This window comes from Corvus kubaryi, unplaced genomic scaffold (assembly GCF_017639235.1).
Source record: "Corvus kubaryi isolate FWS band 111438036 unplaced genomic scaffold, C.kubaryi_AGA036_p1.0 65097, whole genome shotgun sequence".
NCBI lineage: Eukaryota > Metazoa > Chordata > Aves > Passeriformes > Corvidae > Corvus > Corvus kubaryi.
In genome coordinates this window covers 91,332-114,219 of record NW_024581764.1, presented here as the reverse complement: position 1 = coordinate 114,219, position 22,888 = coordinate 91,332, and the positions used below count along the sequence as shown (strand labels likewise).

The window sequence follows — 22,888 nt, the reverse complement described above, 5'->3', positions numbered from 1 at the left end:
TCAGGAGAACGGGCACTGGGAACCCAGGAGAGCTCCAAGAAGGAGCTTTGGAATGACAACAACAACAACAAAAAAGCAAGAGGAGTGTTCAACGTCAGCCTGGCAGAATCCCCTGTGTCATCTGTAAAATGAGCTCATCTGCCAGAGCCTGCTGCCAATCCCCACATTTCCCTGCCTTCACAAGTCACAAGTGTGCAGCTGGGAGGCTATTGAATTTCATCACTGTACACTGGCAGCTCGGGAATTTGTCAGCGGGCGCTTCCATCCCGGGAATATCTGTGGAGAGCCGTGGATGGTCTCTCTCTTGGATGTGCTCGGTCCAGTCTGCGAGTGCTGAGCAGGAATCTCTGCTGGACTGCAGGCAAAGGAGCTAAACCACACTGTTTTCTTACTGGTTTGCATTTATAGCTGGGTTTTTGAGAGATCTCGATTATGACTGGAACTTCATTGTGGAAAATAGTTCGGTGTATATGTATATATGTATATATATATAAATATATATATATCCATTCCTGGAAGTGTCCAAGGCCAGGTTGGACAACCAGGAATAATGGAAGGTGTCCCTGCCCATGCCCATGAGCTTTAAGGTCCCTTCCAACCCAAACCATTCCATGATTCTCTGATGATTCCATACTGAAATAGGGGAACATCATTCACTCAAATCACCGTTATTTTCTGTTCTTTGCTTTTTTTCTGTCTAGCCTCAAAGAACTCTTATTTCCCACCATGCAATACCTGAATGCCAAAATCTTGTTGGTCTATTATTTAATTGGTATTTTAAAATATTATTTAAACATGCTAAAAATACAACAGCAATGGTTTTTCATGTACATAATTTTTCTTTTTTTTCTTCTTCTTTTTTTTGCATTTCTAGTGAAAAGTAAGGAAGCATTGCTTTGATAAACAGAGGAAGCTAAAATGTCTGTTTCAAGTAGTTTGCTGAAGACCACGTAGGAAATCTCATTTTTAGCGATGGTCTGTGGACTCATCTCTCTTTAACTGAGTATTTGAGAGATTCTGGGCAAAACTGTGCCTTAAAGGAACAGCTCTGAAGTGATATCTGTGTGGAAGAAAGGAGACCTAAGAACAAAAAAGTCTCTTTCATTTGGAGTTCACTTTGTAATATCTGGGAAGCACATTTTGCAGTGGGAAGGCTGCCAAAAGCCTGGCTGTGTAGTAAATAAACATTTTGGGGAAAAGCTGGCTGAGAGAAGATGGTTGGTGAAGGAGGATCTTGAATGTTTGGTTATTCCTGTATTTATTCACTTTAATAACAACCTTGTATACGGCGCCTTTGTCTGTACGGTGGGTTACCGACAGCTTCATCCTCCTGGATCCTTGGACCTGGCCAGGTTGGATGGGGCTTGGAGCAATCTGGGATAGTGGAAGGTGTCCCTGCCTGTGGCCAGGGGTGGCATGGGATGAGATTTAAGGTCCCCTCCAACCCAAACCATTCTATCAAAATCAAACGAACCAATATCCTGCCATGGCTGCAGGTGCCGACTCTTCCTGCTCTGAAACGTGGTCTGAGGAAGCCCCATCCCACACGGAGAGAGCAGCAAATCCCAGGGTGTTGCTGTCTCCTCCTAACACCCAGATCCTGCCGAGTGGGGTCTGCTTCAGGAGTGGAATTGTCACACACAAAGGGGAGAAATGTGAATTTTTAGGTTAGTAGGAGCACAAAAACATGTCTTGGGAGAGGTCAGACCCTATACCTGCTGTGCTCTGTAGATATTTGGGATTCTGATGACAAAAGGAGGATGACAGGACCTTCCCCGGCTTGTGCTCTGGGTTGAATTAAGATCAGTAACTTCCCTCGGTTTGATCAAACTGTGCCTTACAGTGATGGATCCTGCTTGGCAAAGCTCCTGCTGCAAAAAATGCTGGAATTTGATTGCTTCCTTCGTCACACCCGCCGTGCTGGGGAGCACAAAGTTTCTGTGGGGGTTGCCCTGAAGGATCCTCAGTCCAGCACGTGATGAAGAAGGTGCAAATTTAGAGCTGGGTTTTCCCAGTGTCTCACAATCCGAGGCTGCTGGAGCTGCGAGCTGATTCAAGCACGGCTCTCGCTGGGATTATTCATCCCGTGCTGAAACCCCCACATGGCTGGGAATAACAGAGCTCTGCAGAAAGTCCAGGTGCATCCATGGAGCTGAACCTTATTTCACTTTCCTCACCAGCTCAGGGGAAGATAAACCTAAAATCCTTTTGCTGGCCATAAGTAAATAAACAAACAAACTCGGGAGTTCAAGTATGTGTGGCATCCTGCTTTCCCTGAGCAGGCAGTGTAAACAAACAAAGCAGCCTTTTTTCCCCCCCTCCTGCTGCAGAACTTTGCCAATTGATACTGGAGTAGGAATATTAACACATGCCTGCTCCAAAATGTGATACCCTTTGGGGTCTTGGAGATGAGTTCCTCTGAAGTGCTTTTTCTCCGGCTGCCTGACAAGGTTTTTGGCTCCACTTCAGTCTGGTAAGGAGACAGCTGCTCAACTTCTGACACAAATGAAGAAAATTGATGAGATGCCATCTCCAAAATTCCCTTTTTCCTGGCAGGCACTTCTAGGCTGAGTGCTAGGAGTCACTCAAAGGTTTGGGGTTTTTTTTTTAAACCTTAGTTAGAGCAGGATTTGAGGTTTGCTTTGTTGGCTGGGCTGTTTCTAATAATGCTCAACAAATGCATGGAAACGAAATCTTTGGGAACATAAACAAGGATCCCAGAATTTACACTTCCACTTCCACGGCTTGTTTGCTGTTGTGTACTGAATGATATCCATGGGTTTGCATGGTCCTGAGCAGTTTATTTATCTCTGTTTGTCGTGGAAATGCAGGGGACAGAATCTCTGGGGGGGGGGGGGCTGTAAGGAGGGGTCTTCTTGGGGTGTTTCTGTGAGTCTGGGTCTTCCGAGGATATTTCTTTTAGGAGGGTAGAGATGCGTTTGTGTGACCAAGAGGAAAAATGTCAGGAGCTCCCAGAATTTGTGTGCCCACGGTGAAATTCCTCTGTTCCTTCTCTCGAGTGGGAGAGCCTGGAGGTGCTCTCAGGATTTTGAAGGCCACTCGTTACAGGGAAAATGTGGTTACTTTTCAACTGAGCACAAAGGAAACTCCTCTCATTGTGCTTCACTGCCATGGTTTTCCTGCTCCTCAGGATAAAAAAAAGTTACAGTTTCCAAGTTCTTCTTGAGCTATTTCCTCAGAGTTTCATCTACAAAAGAGCTCAGCTGTGTAAAGTGCACCTTTGGTCCTGTCTGGCTAAAAAGTATTAAATTTATTGCATGGCCATCCTGTTACATTAGAAATAAACCCCTGTGCTAGTCCAGCTTTAGTCTTTATGTCACTTCATGATTATCTTGATCGTGGCAAAGGGTTTGGGTTTGACACATGGTTTGCTGTTCCTTTTTAAACCTCCCTGGAAAAGCAGCCATGGAAAGCTCTGAATAATGCACATGACATATGCTGCCTGTCTCTCAGAGGGATCTGAAGAACCTGACAGCAATTTGCATTTTTGGAGCTGCAGAAGTGAGGCAGGAAACTTTAGGCAGGAGTTTTTGGGACTCTGAGGTCAAATCAAGAAGAGGAGTTCAGAGAGGCTCCAGTGGAGATGGGAACTGGATGGAGAGCAGAGGATGAAGCACAGAGCTGGCCTGAGATGAAATATAATCCAGTTGATGTCACTAGAAGTTCATAAAGACACCGTTTTCCTTGGGATGGTAAAACTTTTGTCTCATTTGAAAAATTTAGAGGAACAGGCACAGGATCTCCTGGTTTTCCATGCAGGGAAATGCTAATAAAGGTGGGACTGTTGATTTCTCATGGCAGTAACTGATGGCTCTGTGCTCACCTGAGCTCTGTTTTCCTCGTTAGAGGTGGAGTTATTAATTAGCATCAATTTTCATTACTCTCTCCTGTTACTTAGCGTTCCCTGAGATCTTGTGGGAGATGGGTGATTCCTTTGCAGTAGCTGAAAGGAGGGTGATAAAAATGCCTTGGTTATTTAAGTAGGCAAAAATCCCTTGACCAAATATCATGGAATCACGGAATGGTCTGGGCTAGAAGGGACTTTAAAGCCCATCCATCCCCCCCCTGCCATGGGCAGGGACACCTTCCACTATCCCAGGGTGCTCCAAGCCTCATCCAAACTGGCCTTGGACACTTCCAGGGATCCAGGGGCAGCCACAGCTGCTCTGGGCGCCCTGTGCCAGGGCCTGCCCACACTCACAGGGAATGATTTCTTCCCAGTATCAAATTCTGTATTGAAGTCTGGCTGTTACTAATCCAGTACTTTGTGGAGGTAACCAAACACAGTCTGATGAGCAGCTCTGAGGGAAGAAGATTAAATAACAAATTCAGTGAGGTTTGGGGTTTGGTTTCCTTTTAATAAAAGAAATTAATTTACAAGAACCAAATACTGCACCCCCAAGCCCCATTTTCACTCCCATCCTTCACTGCAAACCACTAAGAGGCACAACCAAAACTGCCACTTTTCTGTGGAATTCTTGGACGAACTCTCCTGTCAGCTCATGGAATGGCATTTGGAGGTGCCTGCTCTGTGGCAAGAGAGGCTGTGGAGACACTGCTGTCCCTCCCTGCCTCATCCCAACAGCACCAACTTTGCATCCTTTAGTGACTGACATGGGATATTCTTGGATTGTATTAACTGGGAGCCAGTTTGGATGTTTTCATCTCAAACAAGTCCACTTTTATTGTTGTTGTCGTCGTTGTTGTTGTGAGGATCTGGTTTTTGTCTGGCTGAGCTCTCCCAGTGCGGAGGGTTTGACTTGGAGCTTGTGCAGGTGGGAGCGCAGGACTCGTGCAGCAGAATTTACCTTTTTAAAAATATTCCCCCAGCTCCTTTGTCTCTTGGCAACTGCAAAAATAACTCCATCAAGAATAAACCTGCAAACAAGGGCGAAAAAGCAGAACTGTGTGAAGACATGAAATACTCTCGTTTAAATAGTGCTGGAAAGCTATTTCCTCCCCCTGTACCCTTCCAAGGCTGGAATGATGCGCTCTGATTCTTAAACACGAATCCTGACTTGCATAAATTCAGAGATTTCATCTGTGCAGAGCTGCAAATTGCTGGGATAGTAATACCTGGATATTTTATGGCACATCCTTAAGTCAATAGGCAAAAGGGTTCTGAATAAAAGCCTTAAAATTACCTCATGAATTATTAACTCTTCCCTATATTACCTTTGAATTATAAAAGCCTGGAAAAATAGGAAGGAGAATTGAAAAGCATCAATCTCAGGTCCTTTAAAAACGTAATACTGATCATTTGAGCAGTGTAAAAATCTTTTATTAAGGATAAAGAGGAAGCCATACTTTTTTATTAACTCCAGGATATGTTCAATCCACATGATTAAAAATCTCATTACTAACTCAAGTCAGGGAAGTGATTTATTGCTGAAACAAAATCGGAGGGGTTTTGCTGCCCAAAGCTGTATTTATGGTGAAAAAACCCCTCTCAATTTGTATCTCCTTTCCTGGGTTAGGTATTTCTAAGGGTGGATTGGGTTTTCCTGCGAATGATGGGGTTTCACTCCAGCCTGCAGCTGAAACACTGCTACCTTAAGAGGGAAAGCCTGAAGTAAAATTATAGGTACCAAGAGATACATTTTTTCCTCTAGTAAATTCAGCTGGAGCAAATGATTTTGTCTGATTAGGTAATGGGATGTGCAGAAAAAAAAAAAAATCAGGATTTTATACATAGTTACCATTCAAGGGGAGCTAATTCTGTAAAGAAAGTGTAGATATTTTAGGGCTTCTTCGTGTATAACATATACTAATATTTCCTGATCACTACAGTAGGGATGTACTGTTCTAAAGGAGCCCTTGAAGTCTCATTTTACAACGATAAAGAAATGATCAACCCAACGGGATTTTTTCCCAGAAACACCATCCTACTTAGGGAGATATGTCTGCATATCACAGATAATATTTTTGTCCTGCTGTACCTGAAGCAGGTCAAATGTTTTGTGTTGTGTTCGGCAGCTCGATGGGTGAATTGTACTCCATGTCTCAAACACTGAATTATGCCCAGGACTATTTATATTCCACCCTACAATGTAAAATGGAGATAATACTGAATTTATTTACGTCACAGCAGCTGTGGAGAAACTGGGTTAGACACACTTGCATATAAAGACAAGACACTAAATGGTGCCATCAATTCCTGCAAGCCAGCAGAAATAGCTTTTCTCTTCCTGATAACCATGCCTGGATGGCTCCCAAGGCTGAGTGCGAGTTTTGCACATCCCACAGGAAGTTTGGATTCTCTCCTGCGCCGTGGGTGGAAAATGCCTGGTATTATGGTGACAGGTGCAATAGGTATTGAAACGTAAACCTTTCCCTGCTCCTGGGGAACATATTGCCAGTCCTGGGCTCTGCTCCAGAGGGGTGTTTTGGGAGAAATTACAGATCTTGAGGTAGAGAAACAGTTCTGGAAATAGGTTGCCTTCAAAAAATTGGCAGCTTTTCAGCTGTTCAAAATGTTAGGAGTGGGGAAGATGGAGCTGGAGCAGTGGGAGGAGGGAGGCTCGGGGAGCAGCGAAAGGGGCATCGTGGACTGTAAAGGTGTGGCAGAGATCTGGTGCTCAGCCATCGCGGTCACTCACGGAGGGCTTCCCGTGGCAGTCGGCAAAACGGCCACCAAGGGGTTTGTTGAGCACCAGGACTCGCGTCCCCTGTTGTATTTCCCTCTGGATTCTGGGGTGGATGCACTGAGCAACTTTCACTCACCAACCCCAAAACTTCAACTATTAAAATATAGCCAAGGTGAGAGAGCGTTTGCAGTTTCGTGATTTAAAACTTGGTCCTGATGATCTCAGCGGCGACCCAATGTAAAACACTGTGCATGTGAGCTGGAGAAGTGCTGAGGGGACTTTTTCCAGTGGGTAGGATGGAAAAGTTGTTTTCTAGCGAGAATCATGGAATCGTGGAATGGTTTGGATTGCAAGAGACCTTAAAGCTCAGCCAGTACCACCTCCTTCCATGGGCAGGAACACCTTCCACTATCCCAGGTTGTTCCATGCCCCGTCCAGCCTGGCCTCAGACACTTCCAGGGATGGGGCAGCCAGATATTCTCTGGAATATCTGAAGGAGGACATCTTCAACTTCCAGAAAGACCTAGGAATTCCAGGGAGATGTCAGCAGGCACAGCACTCTCAGCATGTCCCTCAGACTTTGTTCTGTCCTCAGTAAACATTCTCTGTGAATTTGCAGCCTTAAATCTGCCGTGTAAATGTGTCTTCAACTTGAGAAGTTCTGGAATATCAGGAATTAGAGGTGGGGTTCATCTTCTGCCCGTGTTTGGCCTGTGCTAATTAAGCCATGTGACTGTCAGGAAGAGCAAAAAAAGAAAAATGCCCCCAAACCATCTTTTGAAAAGTCTCCCTTAAATCTATCTCCAAAGTGGGTTTTGTTGTCATAATTTTGGCAGTCAAGGGAGGCTCCTCAAGAGAACAAGAACTTGTTTTCTCTGGAAAATATGCTTTTCTTTCTTTTTCCCTCCTCTATTTGCACGAGTGTTGTTATGTTTTCATTCCCATCTGGAAGGTACAATCTCACTCCGAAATCTCTTCAAAGCTGTATGAAACAGCACCAAAGGAGGTGATAATGAACACATTCAACATCTGGTGGTGATTAACAAGGGGGTCCCAAGATCCTGCTTCCTCACGTGTAGGAATTCGTGTCGGCAAATCCATTGCATGTCAATGTCTGCCCAGCCTGAATCCTTCAGGATTTCTCCAGCTTTCAAAGGAATGTTTTAGGTTGGGTTGGGAGTGTCATGTCCATATTTCTGTACTTAGGGCGGCACCTTGGAGACCCCCAACACCAATATTTTGCTCCATTGGGATGCTGCTGTTGGATGTTAGGGCTCACTAATTGGGTGAGGTGTCATGTTGGATTGTGACACGACATTCCTCGTGTCATGTTGAGAATGAAAAATCATTAATTAGACAAGATGAATTTTAAAACTATATGCTAATGTAGATGATAAATGGCATAACTGCTCAGTCTGGAGCTTCTATGGATTTTGCTTTTCAGGAATATGGTGGCAGCTCACAGATACTTGCTCAAATTCCTGCAACCTGGATTTCATCTGCCAGGCCCTGATTCTTCTCTTCATAAATCCTTGGTGAGTTTGCATTTGTGATTTGGCTTGAGTTTAACTTTACCGTGCTGTAACTGCAGCATAAATTTATCGTGAAGGTTATCGGAAAATCCGATTTGGAAAATCTCAGGGAAAGACAACAGCTTGAATGAGGAATGGAAAAATCACAGAGCTAAATAGGCACCCAAATAGTCTGTCTAACAACTATCAACGTGATAAGTTTGGATTAGGGTCTAATTTACAGCTTCTATATATTGTAACTTTTCCCGTGGAACACCAAGTCGATGTCAATGATTTGACATTGCTTTCAAAAAGTACAATTACAGTATATTCCACAGAAGAGTTACGTTTCACAGGAGCCCTTTGTTAGACTTGGCAATAAGTTTGACACAGCTTGGTTCAGAGCTATTTAACATTTTTTCCCCCAAAACATCGTTCTATAAGATGCTCAGAAGACAAAAAGCACATCTATCAGAACAGTATTTAATGGTATTTATTTGTGTTCCTGTGCCTGCCTGTATTTTATGTGGAGAGATTGGGAAGTAGGAAAAGTTTTCCAGGTCGAGGCTGGAATACGCGCCAGACCTGAAGAGGTGCATCTCTGATAGGTGTGTGATAACTCAAGAAACACCACAAATACCCTAAAAACAGAGCTGTGAAGAAGAGCGTGGTGTTGAAAGGGAATTAAAATGCGTATTTTTGTGAACGTCTGCGTCGTGTGAGAACAGATCCCTTCAGATCTGGCCTCTTTGTGGGGAGTGCTGTGAGAAGGGCTCTTTGTTCAGCCTTTGCCTGGTGTCTTCTCAAATATCCCTGTGGCTTTTCAGGCTGGGTTTGTGTCTTGGTATGAACCCCGGGGCTATGGATGGTTCTTGCTTTCACCTCATCCCATGCCAGCACAATTCCTTCCTGAAACCAGGGCTGGGAAAAGCAAAGACTGAAACAGAAAGCAATATAGATAATTTATGTAAGACCCTGTATTATAGGGGGTCTTTCTGCTGTGTTCATCACCCCAAATGTGCTTTTTGGGGGACAACCACAGGGAAATTTTCACATTCTATGTGTAAATGAAGGGTGGGGCCATGAAGTGCCTTATCCTGACCATGGCAAAATAAGGGTTCTGTTTTAAAAAAAACCCACTTAAATATGGAAGTAAGGCCTCCTATGGAGAGTTGAAGTAGATTAAACAGGTAACTCCTGGTAGTTCTTAGGGAAAACGTTACATCTTCAAATCCCCTGCATTAGCTGAAGGCTAAACCTGCTCAAACCCACCCCTGGTGTTAATTGTATTGGAAATACTCACATATCTTCTCCCAGCCGATGTTCTCAGGTAGTTTATGGATGAAAGGATTTGTGTAGTATTCCAAATTCTCCTGGCAGCACCTTTTTCCTCTCCAGTTTAATACTGGGACTAGAAGAATGATGAGAGCTGTATTTTAGTTCCTATATTCTGGTGGTGAAAAGCTCCTGTCCTGATCATCAGGACATTCCCCACAGCTCTGGAGGATCCCTCTTGCCTGACACGGGACCGAACTGACACAAAAGGGGAAAAAAAGTCACAAACACAGGAGTCTTCATGAAACATCATTCTAGGGCAGTTTTTGGGCATCTGAACACAAAACTTGGATGATGCTGAGTTCCAAGTTCAGCTGGGAGAGGGGATGTTGTGCAACATGGCAGCTGAGTTATCTCATGTGGTCAGTCCTCTACTGTTCACTGCCCCACTTTTGGAATCCCCCAACCTTCCTGACAGCAGGCATTTCAGGAATTTTAGGATTACCTGGTCCTTTTGGATTCACTGCCCTAAAAGTGATACCATACTTTGACAGATGGTGTCAGCTTCGCCTCAGATCTAAGATGTTTGCAAGGAGATATTGGCTTGAAAACACAAATTTTGGGGACAAAACAGTGAAAACAAATAATAATAATCCCTGTTAATACTGCCTGCAGTAATAAACTCTGCTTTATTTGCTGTTATTTCCAAGTTGTTTCCCCACTCCCAAAGAGTTTCCAGCTCTTTGGGATTGGTGCCTGTCATTAACTGGTTCTGAAGGACATTTGCTGGGATGCTTCAGGAGCAGAGATCCTGCCCTTGCCATGATTTACTTTAGGAATTAGGTGATTCCTTCAAATTCCCTCAGTGGCGCTGCTTTGGTGTAAAGGTGCTAAAGCAGCAGCTTAATGAGGTAATTATAATTAATATTACACAGGGGTTTAGAGCCCTCAGGCAGGAGTCTCAGCACCATGGTCTAACTCTTGATTTAAGGGAACATCTTGAATGTATTATTTACATCAGATATTAGAGCTGCTGTGCCAGTGACTGTGAGCCAGGGGATTTATTAGCAACAGATTGACTTTTTATTTGGAAAAAATTCTGTGTAATGAGCGAAGCTACAAACTCAGGTTGGAAATAAATGAATGTTAGTATCAGATAAATGATAGATAAGTTCAGCCTGGCTCCCGAAGAGATCAGGGCAAATGCTCTGTTGGAGATTTAATGTTAATTCAGGGATTGTTTTAGGATATCATCCCCAGTCTCATGACACATTGGGCTTCTGGAATCTCATTGCAGAGGTCTCTTGGATTTTAAGATATTTCAGCTCTTCTTGTGTTTACTGAAATACACTTGGCTCTCTTCATGTTCAAGTAGCTTCCAAAGCTTTAACCCATTTTGTTCCTTGATGAAGGAAACCATTTGTGGCTGTGAGATGGGATGGGCACAGGGATCCTCAGGTGCAGCTCTCAGACCTAATGGGGATTATTGAGTCCAGCTGAAAAAACCCTTAATGTTCTGCAGGTCCCCAAAACTCTCTCTGTGGAAGGAGACTCTGGTTTAATGTAGTTTTAAACATCCATTTTTTTTATCTTGAATGTCTATGAAGTTCTATGGTTTTCCTGTTAATATTTGGTGCTATTCCTACTGATATTACGGACAGGTTTTGAGGTAAGTCTGAGCAAGTTTTTCTCAATGAGTCCTGGCAGGAGGTTATGGCAAGGTGGGGGTTTGGCCTCTTCTCCCAGGCAACCAGTGATAGGACAAAGGGAAATATTTTCACCAGGGGAGGCTTGGGTTGGATATTAGGAAAAAATTCTTTACTGAAAGAGGGATCAGGCATTGGAATGGGCTGCTTGGGGAAGTGGTGGAGTCACCATCCCTGGAAGCCTTCAAAAGCTGGGTAGATGTGGCACTTGGTGGGTGATGTGGTTTAGTGGGAGTGGGGATGTTTAGCCAAAGGTTGGACTTGGTGATCTTGGAGGTCTTTTCCAACCTTAATGACTCTCTGCTGTGATATTCAAATGGATCAACAAGTGGAATAACTGAAGGAAATATGGGAAAAGCCTGAGTGTGGCAATGCTGAATCCTATTTGGGAAGATGCCCTTATGTCTGCCACAAATGCTGCAAGAGCACCTCATAAATTCTGGATCTGGGGCTTGTGTGATAACTCTCCTCTGGATTAAGATTTCCAAAAATACAAGGGACTGATTCCCCTGAAATGTTGGCACTTTGGGTGCTCTCTCTCTCCCTCCCATGAAGAGACATCTGCAGTTTTCCCTGGCGGTGTGAGGAGAGCGGAATGAGGCCTTGTTGCAACATTTTGCTGGCGTTGCTGGTTTGCCCCAAAAGTGAAAAATTCATGGCTCCAGGTGACATCAGTGTGTAAAAAAGAAGAATCTGGGCTGTGGCTGCAGCTTTCCTGACCCAGGAACTCGCCTGCTTGGCTCATGTTCCTGAAAGCTGATGTCCCAAAGCCAGCAGAAAAACCCTTTCCATAAGCACCTGCTGCTCCCACTCCAGGGCTCTGCTAGAGGAGGACTTCCTCCTGCAGGTGAGACACAATTTCCACAGTAAGGATATTTTCTGTAAGTGCTGCAGGTGAACTGAGTGGAAAACCAGAGTTTTGCTGATGCTGCTGTTCTTTGCTGTGGTTTTGCTGCTGAGGCCAGAAATTCCTTGATCTGTAAACGTGGGTGGGTTTTTGTGACTCCAAAGCAGCTTAATTCCATCAAGGAGAAGGCAACTTGTGCATTGTCTTTGTTCTGTGCCCTGCTCCTCCATGCACCATATAGATCTGTAAATTTGGGGATGAATACACCACTCTCTGTGGTGGGATGTAACATCAGGCAGTCTTGGTAAAGATTTTGATAAATAACTCCTGTAAGTACGGTCCAGGTCAAAGCAATTCTCCTCCTGCTTCTGCTTAGCTCTTTAATTTATTATTATTTTTTAAGAATTCATTTCTTGCCAGCACATGGGGGAGTGCTGCCCACCGAGCTGCAGCTAAGCAGGATTGATGGTTTGCTTCCTACCCACCCCAGTTTAATTAGGCCGTTACTATTTCCTGCCCCTCATTACACCACCCCTGCTCACCGGCACAGCACTGGAAACAAATTATTAGCAAAGCACAGAGGAATACAAGCTGCTAATTTGTTTTGGTCTCTGCTGGAAAATTGCAGTTGTACATATTGCTTTCTGAAGTATTTTATGGGGCCTGACACAGAGCGTGGTTATCTAACTGTTGCTTTTCAGAGGAGAAAGCTTTGGCTGTGTTATTAATTGTGGATAACTATAGATATAAAAATTATCCATTTCTCTTAGGACAGAGAAATGGTTCACATGGGCAGCTCAGGTGGATGCACACCAGGAGGGCTCTTGCATTCCATGACTGCCCAGGTGTCCCTGCAGCCACGAGGGAAAACAGGGGAATTTTCAACAGAGATTAACCAACACGTGTTGAATTCAGGGGCTGAGAACAGAAGTTGTGATTTTAGTGTGTGTCAGCTGGCTGAGTGAAACCCCAGGTCAGGGCAATGCAGCAATACAGAATTCTGGCAGTGTTTGGTTTGCCAGGAGGAAAAAAAATAAACACGAAAACAGAAACAGGAAAAGAAATGAATTCTGTTTGTGCTTTTCTAGTTCAGGATTTAAGAGTAGCAAGTGGAACAAATTCACAGCTGTGTGATGGGTTCAGGGTACTGGAGTGGAAGGAGCCACAGTCACAGCAGGGTGGCAAAGGCAGGGAAACAGCCAAGAAGAGACCCTGGTTAAAGGCTTACACTACACTGAGATCCCAGAAATTGTCAGTCAATGGGAGTTACAGATCCTAACACCGTTTTGAACTTTTCTGCTTGAAAGTTGAAATTTTGTCATTAAATAGTGTGAAATATTCATAGTAGTGACCTGGATTTGCTTGGTTTATCCTCATTACAAATGCACACTTCATTCATTAACTGTGTGGGTTTTGGGATACTTTCTGGGGGAGGAAGAAAGTTTATTCTGAATTAACAGCACCACTCTCCTCCCTCAATTTTCTGTTTCTGTGCCATGAGGGTTTGTGGTGTTTATTGTTTTGTAAGGTTTGGGATTCCTTGAATTTGAGAAAAAACTTCAGACAGCAACATCCAACCTGGCCTTGAATATTTCCAGGGATGGGAAATCCACCACTTCTCTGGGCAACCTCTTCTGTTCAGTAGGAGATAATATTGATACTGGAATCTGGGTTGGAATAGGATTGTATTTCATGTTGAGCAAAAATCTGCTTTGGAAGATCATTTTTATAGCCTGACAGAATCAAACCTGTTGTGGAAGGTGAGCTGGGGGAAACCCAGTTCTTGAGCTAAAGAACCAAAGTTCTGGACCAGAGCATGACCTCTTTTGAGTGAGAATTGACATCTTTATTTCTGTGCTCTCCTAATGAATCATGCAGGGAGAGCAGGACCTCAGATTCAGTTTGAGATTCTCCAGCTTGAGATAAGGAGTAAAAACAGTCCAGGAATTTACAGGAAGGGAGTGGATGATGTTTAAACATTTCTCCATCCTTCCTAGAGTGTGTGAAATGACAGCTGAGATTAAAGCAGGTCATCTCTGGTGAGTGATTTCACAATATCCCAGTTCCTGTGACCCTGTAAGATGGGGAAAGTCAGCTGCTGGCACGAGGCTGAGGAGAGAGGGTTTCGAAAGGGCTTTGTTTGCACAGCACACCCGAGCGAGGACGTTCTTTGAGAGCCTCCGAGCTCGTGCTGTTTACCAAAAATCCCTTCTCTCCAGAAATGTGAGTCAGCCAAAATGTGGTTTGAAGCTCTTGGGCTGGATCCCTTCCTGGTTTGTGGAGGACAGAGGGGAGCCAGTCCCACAGGCTGCAGTATTTCATCCCTGAGTGGTTGCTGGAACCACTGCTCCTTCCTGTGACTTCTGTCCCGGATCGTTCTGGGGGAGCCGATTCCGGAGGGTTGTGGCCACAGAGGGGACAGTGTGCACAGAAGAAATACAACCATTTCCTGCAGGGAAGAAATTCTTTCTGTGCTGTGACAAGTCAAATAGTAACAACAATGTTAAACAGACCAAATTGGTGTTTGCAGACCTTCCTACCTGTTTTTGTGTTAAAAAATTATAAGTAAGAAGTTTTCTGGTTCCCCCTTGCAGGTGGATGTGGGACTGAGCTGCTGCCAACACCACTGGGATTTTCTTTCTCTCAAATGTGGAACATCCAAAAATATTTCCCCTTTTGTAGGGGAACTTTTCGTCTTGGAGGGCTTAAGGGGAGTTATGTCAGCTGCTCTTGAATTAATTAATAATTAATAACAATTAATTCTTCCCTGTGAGGCTGGTGAGGCCCTGACACAGGTTGCCCAGAAAAGCTGTGGCTGGAAGCGGCCAAGGCCAGGTTGGATGGGGCTTGGAGCAACCTGGGATCTTTGGGGTGGAAGGTGAACACATGGAAGGTGTCCCTGCCTATGGCAGGAGATTTGGAACGAGAGGATCTGCGAGGTCCCACCCAACACAACCCAACCCATCCATGATTCTAATCCGTGTTTTTCATTGCAGCACCTCAGCTGTGACCAGGGGACTCCAGGGACCCCAGTGCAACCTCTACCTCCCTTGTGAAAGCTCCTTTTCCCTGGAAATGCTTCAGGTACCTCCTTTATCCCATTAAGTGCCTCAGCAACTAGGAAATTTCCAGAATCAGTCACAAATAAATAGGTTTTTTTGGGTTTTAGAACAGCATCACCTTCCAGAAACTTTGTGAACAAACTCAGAAGTTGCTGTGTCTAGATCTGCAGTCATGGCAAACAATAGCATTAGGGGGAAAAAAAAGCAGAAAGGATACATTTTTCATTTTAAATTATACCCAGCTTTCTTAAAGCAAATTAAATTGCACTTAACCAAAGAATACAGATAACAATATTAAGCACAATAGAACATTTTAATTACTAAGAAAAACAAATGTCCGTGTCCGTAGCTGTAATTAAGGCGAGCTGTATTTGCTGTGCATTAGTGTGACTTGTATGTCTGAGATACAGTAATTGCCCCAATCCATCAGGTGCTTCAGCCTTGACATCTTGGGCATGGAGAGGCTACATGGGAAGGCAGGAATGGGGTGAGGCTGTTTGGTGGCGTGTCTGACCAGTGATGGGGCAGAGCTGTTGTTGGTTTTCACCACAGCCCAGTTCCAGCTGTGCTGCAGGAGCCGTGAGCTCCCTGGAAGCTCCGGGTGTTTGCCATGGGTGACACTCCATCTCTGGAGTCTGGCATCCTCCGCTGTGGGATCAGGGATGTGGGGCTCAGGAGACATCGTGGGGATGGGAGACAAAGCAGAGCTTTGCTGGAACTCTGTTCTCCTAGTCACAGGAAGGGGTTTGGGAAGGAGGAGACGAAGGAGAGGATGGATGAGAAAATGAAGGAGAGGAAGTGGCTTCAAGTTGCACCAGGAGAGGTTTAGGTTGGATATTAGGGAAAATTTCTTCATGGAGAGGGTTGTCCAGCACTGGCACAGCTGCCCAGGGCAGTGCTGGAGTCCTCATCCATGGAGGGTTTTAAAATCCATGTGGGTATGGCACTTGGGGGCATGGGCCAGTGGTGGCCTTGGCAGTGGGAATGGTTGGACTCAATCTTAAAGGTCTTTTCCAACCTTAATGATTTGGTGATTCCATGAAACAGGGATTTCAGGGTGCAGAAGGTGCAGAGGGAAACCTGCAGGGATGGATGGGAAGAGCCTAAGAAGGAAGAGGCCACTCATATTTCCCAGATTTAGTCCTTGCTCTGTTCTCTCCTCTCGTTCAGGATGCCCAGTGACAGTAACACAATCCTCAGATATGGAAAGGGCTGGGAAGAGAAAAGAAACAATTTGTTCTCCATGTCCCTTGTGATAGAACATGAGTAATGACAGCAAAAAATCACAGCAGGGAAGAGTTGGTTAAAAATGAGGGAATGGTTTTTAATATTAAGGTAGTTAATTACTGGAATTAATTCCCTCTGGAGACTGTGAGAAGTTCTTCAGTGGAAGTCTCAGGGCAGCATGTGAGGAAACCTTCCTGAGAAGCACCATGGGGGAGCTTGTTCCATCCTTGGCTGAGGTGCATGGGAATGGGAATGGGAATGGCTCCTGGTATCTTTGGCCACCTCATCCAGCCTGATTCCTGTGACTCCAGGGTGGACTAATCCCACTGTTTGGGAGATATGTGAAAGACAGAAACCCCACATGGGATTGCCTGGAATGTCTCTCTTGGTCATGCAGTGGAACTGGCAAAATGGGCTCATAAGTGACCTCTCAAAGGGAAACAAATCCAGGGAGGAAATGATTCCTGGAGGTGTAACCAGCTCCCAGTCTTTTCAAGGATTAAAATAGGTGTGATGAGCAGACCTGGAATCCCAGAATCCCAGAGCAGTTTGGGTTGGAAAGGAACTCAAAGCTCACCCATTCCACCCCCTACCATAGGCAGGGACACCTTCCACTTGGTTGCTCCAAGCTCCATCCAACCTGGCCTGGATCAATTGTCTTGAATTCATTTCCAAGCAGAGATCTCCTCTGGCTGGAGTGGGCAGTGATGTTGTTTGTCCACAAACCCCACTAAAATGTAGGGAACGACCTCTTCTGACCCATAACTCTGCTCTAGTTTATGGCTGCAGGTGGGAAGAGAGAGGAAACATTTCTTACACTGCAGATCTGCTCCTCCTGCTGTGGCCTTTCAGTTACCAAAAAAGTGGGAGAGCTTTGTGAGGAAAACTGCTGGTTAATGGTTAATTCCCGGGTTTGAATGCACATTTCAGAGACGCCAGAGCTGATGTAGTTAAGCAATAAAATCCAGCTGTTGATTGCAGCAGTCCTGGTGTGGTGTCACAGTGCACAGGGTGAGGAATGAGTGACTTGACTGACTGGGGAGCTCTAAATCCACTGCTGGCTCTGAGGAGATGGACTTTGAATTAAAAAATCAGGGAAAAAAAGCAAGTAAACCAGGTAGAACTGTCAGTTTACTGAGTGTCAGTGGCAGAAATAGGATTTACTTGGCAGCCAGTGAGAAAACACTATTTATGCAGAAGTGCCAGTATAGGATTTGCATTGCAGGAACAATAAATTGTAGTTATTGTATAACCAAGTGATATATTTGATCACCTAATGCTGCAATATCTACCTCAGCAATGCTGTGCTTGAAGTTGTGTGTTGGATTTGAGGTACTTTCGCATGTGAAGTTCCCGAATAAGGTTAAAATAACCATAAAATTTCAGAACTTTGTTACTCCAGAGGTGCTCTGTGCAACCCTTCAAACAAAACAAAAAAAAGTATTTTCGCTTTTCCTTTTGGGCCATTAAAAATGACAATTCTAGGGTCCTTGATAGTTTTAAAGAAAGAGAATCCAAGCAGATTTCATACCCACCAAATGCAAGATTGAGTGGTAAAAATAATCCTATTTTATGTGGAAAAAACCTAAAGGGACTAAGGAAAAATCTTGCATGTGAGAGTGACCAAATAGTTCATAAAATCATGGAATTACAGAGTGGTTTGGGATGGAAGGGACCTTAAAGATCATGGGCAGAGGAGGGGGCTCAGCTCCCAGCAGGATTTGCTCCCTAAGCCTCCCTTCAGGACTGGAGAATGTTTCCTGGTTTTCCAGCTGGGTTAAGCATCATTCTCTGGTGTACATACCCTGATCTACTTTTATTTTCACCGATTCTCTGCTTTCATTTGGAAACTTCTTGGTTTTCCTGAGCTCAAAGAGAGCTGGCAGCTGTCTTGGGACATCACCCTGAGCTGCGGAAATCTGGATGATTCATTTGCCTCCAAAGAGAGAGCTCAAACCTTGAAACCCTTTTCAGACTCAGTAAAAGACATGGATTAGGGGGATCTTGGTTTCCATCTCCCAGAGAGCTGCCAAATTCCCTTCTCCTCTCCTATGGTTCTTATGCCACTCTTCAGCACTGTGCATTAAATAACGTGACTGATGTTTGTCATGTCTGACTTGTCCTTTTGGGCCTCTCTGGAGGCACAAATATGTGCATTGTTTTGACTGGCTCTTTTAGGGCTTTTTAATTCAAATATATTTCCCTGTGGCTGTTTGAGGTAGCAAGTAGTGTGGGGCAGCGTGGGATTTGGCCTGGAGAGCACTTTGCCTCCAGAGAGAGTTTATTCCACTCTGGGGTTAATTCCTAAGAAAAGTTCTTTTACAGAAGGACTCTGCTGTGTGAGGAACTCATGGCTGTAGTGGCCGGTGGTGGGGCCAGAGCAGGGAGGTGCTGGCAACCCTCTGGCTGCATTTGGTGGATTTTTATTCTGACTCTTTGTGGTCTGGTGCCATGGGAGAGCACCCTGGGGCACCATGGATTTTTCTGGGATGTGTCTTTTAGTTTGGCTTCATAAAATCCCAGCCTGGTTTGGGTTGGAAGGAACCTTAAAGATCATCCAGTCCCATGGCACCTGCCACTGTCCCAGGCTGCTCCAAGCCCCAGTGTCCAGCCTGGCCTTGGACACTTCCAGGGATCCAGGGGCAGCCACAGCTTCTCTGGGAATTCCATCCCAGCCCCTCCCCACCCTCCCAGCCAGGAATTCCTTCCCAATCTCCCATCCATCCCTGCCCTCTGGCACTGGGAAGCCATTCCCTGTGTCCTGTCCCTCCATGCCTTGTCCCCAGTCCCTCTCCAGCTCTCCTGGAGCCCCTTTAGGCCCTGGCAGGGGCTCTGAGCTCTCCCTGGATCCTTCTCTTCTCCAGGTGAGCACCCCCAGCTCTCCCAGTGTTTCCCCATAGGAAAAGAAGCAGAATTCCATTCCCACAGTGTGAAGCAAAGTTCAGGAATCAGGAAAGCATCTTCAAAGCTCCTCTGCTAATCAGAACCAAAACCAGAGTGTAGCTGCACCCCCAAAAATGTCGTTGATCAGAGAAAAGAAACCTGTGAAAAATTAAAACTGCTCATCAGATGTGTAATCCCTGTACAAAAAGGTGTCACTAACACTGAGAATATTTTTCCCAGGATTTTTTTTTTGGCACTTCTACTCCTGCTATTTTATTACCCTGTTAATAAGGGCACCACTATCACCAGCACAAGAAGCACACCCAGCACCATGCAGACTTTATGTATCCCAGCTCTTGTTCCCTGGTTAATTTATGGCCCCTGACCTTTCTCTGCGGCTCTCACGAACCGTAGGATGACTTAATGTGCCTCCTGTGCAAATCATTTCTGTGAGTTCAGCATGTCTCTAATAATCAGCCCCTATAATTTGGTTTGCTCCATTCATTGATTGCCCCAAATATGATTTTGCAAGGCGAAGCTCCCCGAGTCATAACTACAAAAATGACAGGCAGTACTTTTTGTAATCTCCATATTTGACGCATGAAAGAAGGCTAAATTCCTGTTTGAATAAACAACATAATAAGGTTATTGAGAATAAGACCATTACTATATAAAATTATGTCTAAGTGGCAGATATAATTAACATTGGATTGTAATTACACTAATTACAAGTCACATTAAGATACTCCAGTAATGACAAAGTGAGCACCCTATAATTGAATGGAATAAGCAGGGAAACATGCTGCTCACACTAATTACCTAAATGAGCTAATATGTCTTCGGAGTGACAGTCATGCTCAGTGTTATTACACAGGCAAGACAATTTTGTAAGTTAAAAAAAAATCTAATTTCCTTCCTTCCTTCTCTTCAGGACCCATTTCAAATCATCAGCAGCTTCAGAATTTCTCTCTTGAGCCAAAAATAGAGAGATCCCACAGTTCAGGCCTTTGCTAATTTTCTTCGACAAAGGACAATTTTCAGGGTTATGCTGCGATTTTTGACGTGTTCCTGCTGCTTCCAAAGTAAAATTGGGTTTGTTCTGGGTTTCTTGGTGGGCTCCTTTGGCAAAGTTGATCCACTGTGATTTTTTTTTTTTTTTCACTTGTCTAAATTCGAAGCAAACAAAATAATGTAACTTAAGCTCAGCGTGCTCTACAACATAAAACGGACTTGTTCTGTTGGCTCCAGAGTAACAAATATGGCTCAGAACAGTCTGGCTCCAGTTGTGCCCTTGAGAGTGGTAAAATTTGAATTATTCAAGGCAATTAGTGGAAGCATTGCAGTGGAACTCAAATTTCAGCTTAAAGCTTCTAAGAATAAAAACTAATATAAGAATAGGAATTCTCCATATTGTGGAAAAAATGCACATTACTTTTCCTTTAAACACCTCCAGCTGTCTGGGGCTGGGAGCTGGGAGGAAAAACAACCTAACAGACAATTTAACAATCAAAAATAGTTCGCTAAGAATTAACAAACATGAGCCAATGCACTTCATCAGATTGTCTGGGCTTCAAGCTTATCTGAATGATGGATGATAATTATTTTTGCTTTATGGGTGGTTTGATTCTCAAGGACCTGGAGCACGAATGATTCCCATTCTTTTGGTGATAGCCAAAAATCCCAAGCATATGGTTCCCGAGCCATAGTTCTGCCTGTTGTTGTTTATTTTTATCCCGGGGCGTAGGAGGTTCACTCGCGGAGCACTTCGGTGCCAGCACTTTGATGAACTCTTTTCCTGTCACCAGGAACGCCGTGGCTTTTTGGGAAGCATCTGAGAGAGGATGAGGAGGCAGCTGAGTGGGAGGGTGTCCTCAAATGTAAAGAGACGTCAAAGCTGCTTATGAAAAATGCGATGTTGGGGTGTCTGGAAGGCACATCCTCCCCTACTGGGAGCAGAGATGGGGGGGAAAAAAAGGAGATGGAGCCTTGGAAGCTTAGGTCAGGGGAAAAAAAAGGAGCTGGCAAGGAAATTGGGTGATTTGTGGTTTAAAAAAAGATGGATTCGTGGTTTTGAGCATAAGAAGTAAAGGAGATTTGCTGGGGGCCTGTCCTTGGAAGACCTGAAGGAATCCCAAGGTAGGGAAGAGGAGGGAGGAAATCTGGAAGAGACAGGAAAGGAAAGTCAGAGAGAGGTGGTAAAGCAGCACCAGAGAACTCTGAAAAAAAGGAGGGAGAAGGGGATAAAACAAGGAAAAAATGGAGATAGAAAGAGAAAAAAAAATTAGAAAAAAGGATCAAAAAAGAGAAAGGGCAATGGGAAGCATCAATGGGAACATCAGATGTTTTTAAGACAACAGAGGCCAAGTACAAGTTTGTACTATGAGGGGAAAGGAGAGGAGAGCAAAATGTTAAGGGAGTGTGCAAGGAAGACAGAAAAGAGGGATCATGAGGAGAATTAGAAGTAGGGCTCAAACAGGACACAGCCACTGAAGGAATAGGAGTGTGTGAGGAGAAAAAGTAAAAACCTCTCTTAGTCTTGGCTTTAGAGAGACTGCACAGAATTAGTTCAACTTCAGACAACTGCTCTGGACAGTGAAAGTTTGATTTGGCTCACAGAGAGTCACTGGTTCCAACCATCCTTTGCTATCCTTGCAGGTTTTAAAAGGAAATAAAGGATTAAATTCTAGATCTGCCCAAAATCTTTCATCTGGACTCCACCTTGGTCCTGTGTTGCCTTGTTCCTCCTCACGTAGATCCAAGCAGGGACTTGGTGAGTTATAAAAACATCTAAATCCTTCCTTGGGAGAGATGGAAATGTCAAATTTGACATGGCATTAGCAATCCCCTTATCTAGGATGACACAAGAAAAAAGAAATAAATTGATATCTGAATTTATCCCAGCAGCTGTGTTGGTTCATTAATGTGTATCCTGATGTAGGTGCATGTTTTGCAACTGTCTAGAAAAGTCATTGCTCATATTAACAAATAAATGAAAAATTGTTGCTAAAATGAAAAAGCATGTTTAAAAAAAAAGACCTTCAGTAACCAAATTTTTTTTGATTGAAAGCATTTATCCAGAAAAAGTTACCTGAGAATCCGAATTTCAGAGAAAATTGTGATTTAAATTCAGAAAACCATCAAATGAATAATTTTAACAGATTCTCAGCTCTTCTTAAACAGATGACTGTGTGTTTGCAACTGAATGTTTGATAAATGAAAAGAGACAAAATGTTCTACTTTTCAGCACATTTTTACCCACAGCTGGTGCACAGACTGAGACTCAGTGTATGTTGCTTTAGCCGTGATTTTTCAACTTGAGGTTTACTATATTTAGCTCCACATATATTTAGAATTGATGGAAGTCAATTTGTTAACTTTGGGAAATGGTGCTGAGCTGGACTTTGGGCCAGCTGAAAAATATCAGGAGTGCTCCTTAATTCCATGATGCTGGGAATTGCCAGCTCCAGGGATCCCATCCCAACACTGTGAGAAGTTTTCACGTATTTGCACCAGAAATGTAGCTGTTTATTATGATCATACATATTTGAGGAATATTGTACACATCTGGGAAAAATAAGGATACCTGGGGAATTGCTGAAGCATTTTTAACAACAGTTAATGTGTGAGAAAGTGTTGAAATTGGCTGAAAGCTCGGGTATCTATTTTCCTAAATGGCTGTTTGCCTAAGGGGTGTGGTGACAAAAGGCCATTCCTATTCCCAGTCGTGGTCAGGAGGTGTGACTGTGCTCACACACCTGCTGAAACATTC

General features: G+C 44.1%; 1 long non-coding RNA gene across 1 annotated transcript; it reads left to right on the top strand.

Moving 5' to 3' along the window:
- The first annotated feature begins 8,056 nt into the window (after positions 1 to 8,056).
- Positions 8,057 to 21,920, top strand: LOC121673015. Its single transcript, XR_006019114.1, has 3 exons — positions 8,057 to 8,143; positions 14,944 to 15,031; positions 21,775 to 21,920. It is a non-coding gene; the product is annotated as an uncharacterized LOC121673015 (long non-coding RNA).
- Positions 21,921 to 22,888: the final 968 nt, after the last annotated feature.